Raw genomic sequence first — 7,911 nt, forward strand, 5'->3', positions numbered from 1 at the left:
CCCCTGCAGCCGCCGGTCCGGAGGGGTCCTGAGCCCGAGAGGAGCGGGCAGGGGGCTTTTGAGACTTGGCGGTCGACTCCGTGGCTGCAGCGCCTTGGGAAGAAGCGGGAAGAAGCGGGTGTCCTAGAAAGGTGAGAGGGATGGACGTGCTCTAGAATGAGACGTCTGAAATTCCAGTGAGAGCCTTTGAAGAGACTCCGTCATTCAGACTGACCAGAGGAAAATTATCGCCTCTTCCAGAACAGGCTCCGTCCAGTTATGCACTCCCCTTTCTCCACTCCTGAGGTAAACATACCCTTCCCTATACACACCCAAGACTTATTAATTTGCATAATGATGATACGTTATGGACACATCTGCCTTAGACCGTTAGCACAATCAAAAAAAGTTATGTAGCCGAAACCGGTTTAGCTCAGTGGATAGAGCGTCGGCCTGCGGACTGAAGGGTCCCGGGTTCGATTCCGGTCAAGGGCATGTACCTGGGTTGTGGGCACATCCCCAGTGGGAGATGTGCAGGAGGCAGCTGATCGATGTCTCTAGCTCTCTGTCTCTCTCCCTTCCTCTCTGTGGAAAATCAGTGGAATATATTTTTTAAAAAAAGTTATGTAGAACCTTTTTAATGGTAATGCCTTTTAACAATGTAATTCAAATATTTATTGAGTCTCCACTATGTGCAAGGCACTGTGCTCATTTACATGGGGGACACAAACATGAGCAAGACATCAAGGATCTTACACTTTAGTAAAATACATGAAACTATATCCTATAAGGCAGAACTCACATGTGCAATGTGTTACAATAAGACATGGCTATGAGAACATAAGCTTGCCTGGCACATAGCACACCTTCCATATTTGTTGGATGAATAAGGAAATATTAGGAGAATGTGGACTGTTTCAAGAAAGAAATGCTGTTTAATAAATACCTCTTATGATAAACACAAAATGGGGGCAGTCCCTGCTATAATCTGACCAAGAAAATCCTCCATTCAAATTCCTAACATTGTGGCACCTGGTCTACATATTCAAAACGTCTATTGTCTAAATTGTGTCTGTTAGGTCTATTTATAAATAAACTAGAGGACCAGTGCACAAATTCATCCATCAGTGGTATCCCTCGGCCTGGCCTGCAGAGATGGGGCCGAAACCGGCTCTCCGACATCCCCCGAGAGGTCCCGGATTGCGAGAGGGTGCAGGCCAGGCCAAGGGCCCCCACCAGTGCACCGGGGCAGGGAGGGACCGCAGGAGGGCTCCAGGGCATGTCTGTCCCATCTCACCCAGTCTGGATCGGCTGAACCCCAGCAGCAAGCTAACCCACCGGTTGGAATGTCATAGTGACTGGTTGGACGGTTGGACACTTAGCATATTAGGCTTTTATTATATAGGATATTACAGTCAACTTCTCTGTCTCCTCACTAATTTCTGAAGTCCTCAGTTTCTAAACAGGTGGAGAGGAGACATATTAGAATTATCCATCTCAAGACTAGAAAATCGGCTCCTGAAACAGGAAACATCCTAGCTAGCTATATCTCTTGGGGATACCGTGGGTTTACAGTTGAAGACTTAGGCCTGGGCCTAGGGCCATACCACAGCCAAGCAGGTCTGAGTGCCTTGCACCCAGGACCAACAATACAGGTTAGCAAGTAGAGCCATTTGGCCTGAGCTGCAAGCATGTGAGGACCACAGATTTTGGCTACATCTCAGTGGCAAATTTGAGGAGGAGAATACGATGAGACTTGGTCATTTACGTTGATTCTAATTGAACTCCATTGATCACACATCCCCGCCCCTTGCTAGATAAGTCTGAGGTAGGAGGACATATCTACAGATGAGAAGATTCAAAAATCTAAAGCTGTCTTGTTTTACCAAGACCCTCCCAGGACCGGGTTATGCCCATCTGTGTCCTTTTAGTCTTAGAGTGTTCAAAGGCATTCTCCACCCACAGTACAAGGCAGACTTTTACTTCTGACAGTAACCGCGAGAAGTTTCCAAATTTAAAAGCTGGTCCAAGTTGCTGGTCAAACTCATTTGTGACCACACTTTACAGACTTGCCTGAAAATTTAGGGGCCAGGAAGTGATGGGGTTGCAGTTGCTTTGTGCCTGTTTCTTACTCTGACCATCCACCATTCATTGTTGTTTGTGCAATTGCTCAATGGACTGCTTGTTTGGGGTCAGCCGGGGCTGTGTGGGTAGCAGTGTGGTCAGCCAGGCTGAGAGCCAGGCCACCTGGGTTTTGGTCCCAGCTCAGCCAGCCCCTCATCCATGAAGTGAATCCCTTCCTATTCCTCTGTGTCAGTTTCTCTGCCTAGAAACTAGGTACCTCTTCTGTAGTGATGTACAGCCATGCAGGTTGTCACTATGCTAAATGCTCAGTAGTTGTGATGTTATTGTCGGCAGCCAGAACACAGCCGATTATTGTTATTATTATTATTATTATATTTTTATTTTTATTTTTTTGCTGACAGGTAGAAGAATAGTGAGTGGGGAAAGTAAAAACAGCAGAGAAAATCCTACCAATGTACTTAGGACCACACACCCTCATCTGCCATTCGGTAGAAAGTTCTTTTCCACCCTGAAGGCCTGTTTTCATTTACTCATTTTAGCAATTCTAAGGGCTGCAGCAAGGAGCTCCCTGAACTTTCATTTCACTTTAAGCAAGAGCACAAAAAACAGCCTTTCATTTCACAAGAGAAACTTAAAGGAGAGATTATTTCCTTTAGCCCTCTCTGGGGCTAAGCAAGAGTAGGGGGAGACGTTCAGAGAAAGCTATTTTTGCAGATAACCCAGGAAAAAACACACACAGCAATTGTTTGCATTTATATGCTTTTGTGGTGGAAAAGAAAACCAAACCAAAATAATTTCCTTTCCACTACCACCGCTATAATTTAGACCAGTGGTTCTGTGGAGTTTCAGAAATTACATACTGTCTCTGCCTAGGACTCAGACTCACTAACTCAAAATTCTTGGGACTGAGGACCATGAATTTCTGTTTACAAAAACCTGACTTTCGCCCTAACCGGTTTGGCTCAGTAGATAGAGCATCGGCCTGCGGACTCAAGGGTCCCAGGTTCAATTCCAGTCAAGGGCATGTACCTGGGTTGCGGGCTCATCCCCAGTGGGGAGTGTGCAGGAGGCAGCTGATTGATGTTTCTCTCTCATTGATGTTTCTGACTCTCTCTATCCCTCTCCCTTCCTCTCTGTAAAAAATCAATAAAATATTTTTTTTAAAAAAACAACAAAAAACCAAAAACCTGACTTTCACCTTTCAGCCTCCAGAAGCTACAGCAACAGCACCCCCTGTGCCCGGGGTTGGTGTGGGGGGGGACCTCCGGGTTCTAGCCAGGCTCACCCATCCAGTGGGCCATGGAGCTCCAAGCAGTGGATGGAGAGCAGCCTGCACGTCCCAACGTGCCCACCCAGTGCCTGGCTCCCACTCCTTCCCAGCCCTGGAAATAGCAGCCCCCCTGCTGCTGACAGCAGTGACAGCATGAAGGCTAAGGGTCGGCTCCTGCTCTTAATCCTGTGCTCCGTTGGCTTCTCTGCTGCCTGTATCCTGCTATGCTGCTGGGCCTGTCTGGCCTCCTGCCTGAGCCCCCACCTCTCCAACTCCAGGCCCCTGGCACCAGGGCCCCTGCACTTCAGTGGATATAGCAGAGTGCCAGATGGAAAGCCACTGGTCTGAGGGCCATACTGCAGTTGTGCCATGGTGTCCAGCTCCGGCCAGATGCTAGGCTCATACCTGGGCACCCAGATCAACAGGGCTGAGTGCATGCTGTGCATGAACCAGGCACCCACCGTGGACTGGCTCACTATGATCCTTGCCCTGGAGCTGTGCGAGGAGATCGTGGTCTGTGGAATGGTTAGCGACAGCGACTGCAGGGAGAAGAGACACCTCTCAGTGCCTTACCACTACCTCGAGAAGGGCTGGCTGGACAAATGTCAGATGTACCTGGCACACGAGCAGACACCCCGCAGTGTCCACCGCTTCACCACTGAGAAGGCCGTGTTCTCCCGTGGGCCAAGAGGAGGCCCATCATTTCGCCTACTGGTCCTGGAGAACCCAGTAGCCCCACTGCCCAGCCAGCTGCATTGCCTTCACCAGGCCTGCTTCCCATTCACACTCAACCAACATCATTTAATTTGTGGATCCTGCTCCTGCCATATGCCAGGTGGACCTAGGCTTCTTTCCTGCCCTACCCTGGGGACACTTAGAGCCGTCTCAGGCCTTCGGACTTGAAGGGGAGAAGAGGGGGCCATGGTGACTTTTGTTCCCCCCTCCCCATCCCCACTCCCTGACTAATCTGAATCTTAACTTTGGGGTTCATCCCGCCTCAGGTTCTATCCAGTCGCCTTTGCCCCCAGGGCTGAGGTCCCCCACTCACCAGCTTTGTGACCTTCGACCTTGTACCAGCCCTGGTCCTTCCTCTCTACACGCCACCCCCACCCACCTTTGGTCAAGGCAATCCCGAGCTTGGGGTTTGGTTCACTGGGCGAAGGGGCCTTTGAACTGTGACATGCCAGGGCCACCTCGAGTGTACAGGTAAACATGTGTTTTCTGGAAAATAAATAAATAAATAAAATATCCACGGTTCTTTTTTTTTTTTTTTTATCATTGAGGTATAGACACATAACATTATATTTGTTTCGGGTGTACAACAGTGATTCCGTATTTGTATACACTGTGAAATGATCATCACAATAAGTCTAATTACCATCCATCACCATAGTTATAAAGATTTACTCTCTTAGCAACTTTAAACATATAATACAATATTATTAACTAAAATCCACATGACTTCTTTTTTTTAAAATATATTGGGGGTTTTGGGTTTTTTTTACAGAGAGGAAGGGAGAGGGGTAGAGAGCCAGAAACATTTATGAGAGAGAAACACTGATCAGCTGCCTCCCACACACCCCCTACTGGGGATGTGCCCACAACCGGGGTACATGCCCTGACCAGAATCGAACCTGGGATCCTTAAATCCACAGGCTGACGCTCGATCCACTGAGCCAAACCGGCCAGGGCCCCATGATTTCTTTATAAGTGTAAGTTTGTACCTTTTGCCAAGACTGATGTCAAGGAGTTGACTGCCTATGTTTTCTTCTAGGAGTTTTTTTGTTTGTTTTGTTTTCTGACTTCTAGGAGTTTTATGGGTTTTTTAAAAATATTTTTTTATTGCCCTGGCTGGTTTGGCTCAGCGGATAGAGCATCAGCCTGCGGACTGAAGGGTCCCAGGTTCGATTCCGGTCAAGGACATGTACCTTGGTTGCGGCCACATCCCCAGTGGGGAGTGTGCAGGAGGCAGCTGATCAATGTTTCTCTCTCATCGATGTTTCTAACTCTTTTTTATGTTTCAAGTCTTTAATCCATTTTGAGTTAATTTTTGTATATGGTATAATACAGTAGTCTAGGTTTACTCTTTTGCGTGTGGCTATCCAGTTTTCCCAATACCATTTATATGCTTTCACCATTGTATATTCTTACTTTCTTTGTCATAGATTAACTGGCCCTATATACATGGATTTATTTTCAGTCTCTATTCCATTGATCTATGTGTCTGTTTTTATGCCAATATCATGCTGTTTTGATTACTATAGCTTTGTAATATAGTTTGAAATCAGGAAGCATGATGCCTCCAGCTTTGTTCTTCTTTCTCAAGATTTTTTGGGTTCTTTGGCATCTTTTGTGATTCCATACACATTTTAGGATTGTTCTATTTTTGTGAACAATGTCATTGGAATTTCTATAGGAATTGTACTGAATCTGTAGATTGCTTTGGGTAGTATATACATTTTAACATATTAATTCTTCCAATTCATAAGTACAGAATATCTTTTTCATTTATTTGTGTCTTCTTCAATTTTATGTATTAATGTCATAATTTTCTACCTAGAGTTCAAGGCCCAACCTATATTATCTCCTTTTAAAGATTTCCTATGAAATCCTAAACTATCAATGTCTTTATCAATCAATTGGAACCTAAAAATTTCCTCAAAATTATTTTTCACAAGTATTTGTTCTTAAGTGAACTATTTAGTCAATTAACAAAAAAAATCTAGGAATAATAAAACAGTAAGGAAGAACAGTTCAGTGACACCATTTATGTTCCTGTACCTTGTAAAGGGTTGCTAGGATTAAGCATTAGGGGAACTCCTAAATAGACAATCCCGACCTCCAGGTCTGTAAACACTAAAGATCACGGGAGGTACTTTGTTGTAAATAGGACTTATCAGCTCTCAATTATTGCAAGTGCTAGTCCCCAGGAGAGCTGTTAGGACATTAACTAAAGGACTCTTGGCAAGATTGCCCGTGTTTCTGCTCCGGCCCTGACAAATCCCCCGAGGATGTAAGAATGGGCTTCTAAGGCCCTCAGACACCGAGCAACATGTAGGTAAGGAAGAGAAGCTGGGTCCTGCGGCTTTGCAGAGAGCAAGTGCTACCTTACCTAACCGGAATGCCAGCCAGGCAGGTCAATTTCATCTCCACCTCACAGGTGACACACCCTCAGGTTTGGAGGAAAAGCAAACAATTAGACTGCCAACACATTGGCTGGGACAATGAGGAGAGGCCAGGGGAATGGAGTGACTAAGTCACTATGTCCCCTGACCAGGTCAGCACTGGGAAGCGGGCCAAATTCAGGCTATTGGAAACCGACAGAGCATTCAGGGGACAGAAGAGGTGAGACTGCACTAAACTCCCCCTTTTCACGTGGCTAATGGCCCATGTTGAACTCTATAGGTACTTCACACTAAGAATGTTTTCTAAATTATAAATATAGTTTCCTTTCCTACTGCAGGGAGCTCGGAGTTGAGTGACTATATCTAATTGGCGTCTGTGAGAGCCTCTGTCAGTGAGGTGCCCTCTGACTAGTGCTTTCCGGTTACTGACCTGTTCAGCATTAGGGTTATCCCATGTGGCTTATGGTCTGTGAACAAGCCTGCAGATCACAGTGACACAGAGAAGTAAATGGAAGACAACTTTTTCAGCTGAAAAAAAAAAAAAAAGCTAGAATTGAAAAGTGTTACCATTACTTGGGTCACTTGAGATTACACTTGCCTAATGTGTTAGGTAACCTTCCTAGTTCAAGAAGAGAAGGATTGCTGAGGGACCCACGGATGAATAAAGTACTCTAGGAACACCCAAGAGAAAAGTATAAGACCTGGGGGACATTTAAAAAGAAAGCTTTGCCCGGCCAGCGTGGCTCACTGGTTGAGCATTCACCTATGAACCAGGAGGTCACAGTTTGATTCCCGGTCAGGGTACATGCCCAGGTTGCAGGCTCGATCCCCAATAAGGGGCATGCAGGAGGCAGCCGGTCAATGTTTCTCATCGTTGATGTGTCTATCTCTTTCTCCCTCTCCTTTCCTCTCTGAAATGAATCAAAATAAGGAAGTAAAGCATTGACTCTGGAAAGAGAGGAAGGAAAACTGAGGAGCTGAATCATGAGAAGTGGCAGAAGAATCTCACACGTGCTAATGAGGAATGCTGCCCTGCCACAGTTTCTCAGTGTTAGCTCCCCACCAGGTGGTGGCTGCCCTTCTCCTCTCCTGGGTCAGAGATCACACATAACTGGCAGCTCTGCTCTTGCCAGTAAATTATACTGAGCATGGCACCAGACTGCTTGCCTCCTTGTCTAGATCCACTACAGGAGCAACAAAAGCTCAACAAAATGGGAATTGACACAATTCAGCAAATTCTGTTGCTATTTTGAAGCTCCCACCCTGTGTAGGGCATACAAAGATACAATCATAGCCCTTAAGAAGCTTTCATGAGCAAGACTAGGCACTAGACCAGCCGTGGGCAAACTACAGCCCGCGGGCCAGATCCAGCCCGTTTGAAATGAATAAAACTATTGGGGAAAAAAAAGACCGTACCCTTTTATGTAATGATGTTTACTTTGAATTTATATT

At 46.0% G+C, this 7,911-nt stretch overlaps 1 pseudogene; it reads left to right on the forward strand.

The window, feature by feature from the left end:
- The first annotated feature begins 6 nt into the window (after positions 1-6).
- Positions 7-7,911, forward strand: part of LOC107181818 — a 24,505-nt pseudogene continuing 16,600 nt past the window's right edge.

The sequence above is a fragment of the Myotis davidii genome, unplaced genomic scaffold (assembly GCF_000327345.1).
Source record: "Myotis davidii unplaced genomic scaffold, ASM32734v1 scaffold653, whole genome shotgun sequence".
In the NCBI taxonomy this organism is placed as follows: Eukaryota; Metazoa; Chordata; class Mammalia; order Chiroptera; family Vespertilionidae; genus Myotis; species Myotis davidii.